Source organism: Actinia tenebrosa, unplaced genomic scaffold, assembly GCF_029948245.1.
Source record: "Actinia tenebrosa isolate PJP-AT-01 unplaced genomic scaffold, QUT_ActTen_1.0 PGA_scaffold4__44_contigs__length_22323623, whole genome shotgun sequence".
NCBI classification, from domain to species: Eukaryota; Metazoa; Cnidaria; class Anthozoa; order Actiniaria; family Actiniidae; genus Actinia; species Actinia tenebrosa.
Window position 1 is genome coordinate 14,480,133 of NW_028292581.1, and position 3,175 is coordinate 14,483,307.

Below are 3,175 nucleotides of genomic sequence, written 5' to 3' on the forward strand. Positions count from 1 at the left end.
ATCTCCAGGCAGAGTCGCTGCCGGAAAGAAGCTCGCGGAGATGAACAGGAAGAACAAAGCAAAGAAAGAGGAAAAGGTGGAGGAAAAAGAAGAGGAATCCTTTTGGAATCCTGGGTACGTCATCGGCGCGTTAGGAGTTGCTATAGCAGCAGGCAGCCTTTACTTACAATGGCGGGCTACGAAGCCAAAAGTAGAACCACCAACATATCACGCACCTGTGGAGCCGGCTGTTAGAAAAAGTAAGATCCCTGAAATGGAGTAGATTCATCACCACGTGCCGTGGCGACCTAGATTTTCCTTCTCGCTTTGTAATATAATGTCGACCGCGTTGTTGAAAACTGTTGAAGAAGCAGCTATTATTACTTCCATCGTTGCGGGTATTGGTTGGGTAGGTAAGAAAGTGCTCAAAGAAGACTTTACTGAAGACCCAAGTAAGAGCTTCGCTAATCTTGCTAAGATGACCGCTGCCGTAGGCGGGGCTATCATGGTAAAGGATTACCTACGGAAAGAAAAGTACCTGCCTAACATATAAATGGCTAGCGTAGTCGTAGGCGGAGTTATTGCAGCTTTAGCATTCACTGGAGCTAATTATGGTGGTCAGTATTTGGATAGATTAGTTAGAGGTGATCGCAGCGGAGATTTGGCCGCCGAAAGGAAAAGGCATGATTTAGCGCTGGAGAAATATCAGCGGGACGTGGCAGCTTGGAATGAAAAAAGACAAGCTTACAGGGATTGGTTGGACAAGAACTACCAAGACAAAATGCAGGCGGATAAGAACTTCGAAAACACAGACTACGCCTTTAAGCTCTATGCGCAGGCGCACCCCGCGGCATTAACGGGGTTAAGAAAGCCTCAGTTCAAGAATTACTACCAGCCTTCTAAGAAACAAAAAGACAATGAATTGGTCTTTGTAGGAGTCGCAGGGCTGGCGGGAGGCGTAGCTTTGGCGTATTTAGTCTAAGCTGCGCTTAGCCTCTAGTGGCGCCTTTGGCGCCTAGAATATAATGATCGTCTTTTTGGAAAGCGACAAGAATGACTTTACCACTTACTTGAATCCTCCCATCAAAGCCCATAAGGTCCGGCTGGTTAGTTGCTCTTTGTACAATTCTTGGTATAACCTGATTAGGGGCATAGTCACTGAGCATACAGGAGGATCTAACTATCAAGCCGTATTGCTGCCCGATGGACATTATACACCAATCACACTGGCCAAGGAATTAGCAAAACACGGTTATACTCTCACCACAGGATTGCCGCACGAAATGACCCTCAAACATAATATGTCAAATTATTCAATGACTTTTGGAAAGTCTGACCCATTGGGATCTTTATTATGTGCCTCGGGCAAGACAATTACCAACACAGCCATACCTGTGAAATGGAAAGTCGCATCCTCTTACAAAGTCTATTGCGATTTAGTCCATAGTTACAACAATGGAGAAAAGTCTTCTCTTATGTCCAAGTTTCTACCCAAAGGTAATCCATTTGACCTGGTAGAATACACTCCCATTTCTTTGAGCTATGACTTGTCTAATTTGGTAGAAAGCATAAACATCACCATTAAGGTGGACGGAAAGACGGTGGATTTTAACGGACGTAAGATCAATCTTGTCCTATCCTTCGCTTGAATCAAATTCATATAATGGGCCGCGTAGAGGATAAACTCAAGAGGATTTACTATGGGCCTGAAGGCTATTGGAAAGGAGCGTCGGCCATCAAGAAACTCGCGACCGCGGCCAGGGTATCAGAAGAAACGGCTAAGAACTGGTTGAAAAAACAAACCCTCTGGCAGGTTTATCTTCCCGTGCCCAAGTACATTCCCAGGCCCAGCTTTACCGTAAATACCCCCAATGAAGTTCATCAGGCGGATTTGCTTTTCTTGCCGCACGATAAGGTGAGAAAAAAGACCTATAGATACGCTTTGACCGTAGTTGATATCGCAAGCAGATACAAGGACGCCGAACCCATAACCAGCAAGGATTCTGGGGAAGTCGCAGAAGCCCTAGGTAGGATTTATAAGCGCGTCTTGAAATGGCCTAAGCTGCTGCAAGTGGATGCGGGGACAGAGTTCATGGGCGTGGTTACTAAGACCCTGAAAGACCACGACACTAAGATTAGGAGAGCTGAAGCTGAGTACCACAGGGGTCAGAGCATCGTCGAAAGATTCAATAAGACCTTGGCCGAGCGTCTCTTTGGATACCAGTATTGGAAAGAGCTGGAAGATCCCTCCAAACGCAACAGGGAATGGACTCAGAGGCTCCCCCAGGTCGTCGCGGCTTTGAACAACGAGGCGGCCAGGGCTACGGGAATAAAACCCAAGGATGCCATAAAAAAGAAACACGTGGAACACAAGTCCTACGTCAGAAGTTCGAGGGCGGTCGGACTGAAGGAAAAAAAGCTACCCCGCGACATAGTGGTCAGATACCTCTATCAGCCGGGGGAACTCGAAGGTGGCAGTAAGAGAGCCACGGATCCTAACTGGTCTCTGAAAACGTATGAGATTTCGAAGTCCATCACCAAGGAAGGGCAACCCGTGTTGTATTACCTAAATGGCCCAAGTCGTGGATTCGTCATGGAAGAGCTGCTCATAGTCCCCAAAGACTCAGAGTAGTGCAGCTCCACGCGCCCCGATTGCACTCTAGGCATGTCAGTCTTACATTGCCTCTGCAATGCCCCGCGTTATTATTTATGCGATCCACGGAGAACTGTTGATCGTCATTTGGGTCAAACCTCCATAGTAGAGGTATGTTACACTTTGCGCAGCGGGCGCCCTTTCTTATAGACGTCGTCCACGCATAGGTCAAACTTTATCCCCGCATAGCGGGGATCTTTGCTCTTTTCTTCGTCCGTGGCGCTTGTAGCGAAGGAGTTTCTTAGCAATGTTCTCTTTGGCTACGTCTTCTGGGGTCTCGCCCCGTTCGTAACCGCATCCTTGCCCGGCACCCAGGCTCTTTGTACCTGTGTGGCTACTCCAAAGATACCGGCGGGGCGCGCCTTTTGTAGATAACAGTCTGCTCACAACATACACACGTGGCCTATGATCCATAAGGTTACTTCTCGCTTACGCCCCTTGCGATCTGCTGGAACTGCTCAATGGCAATAGCCCCACAGACCGCCCACACATATGGATGGGAGGCCTCTCACTTGTTCAACGCCTGTTTCCAGAGTCGCACAA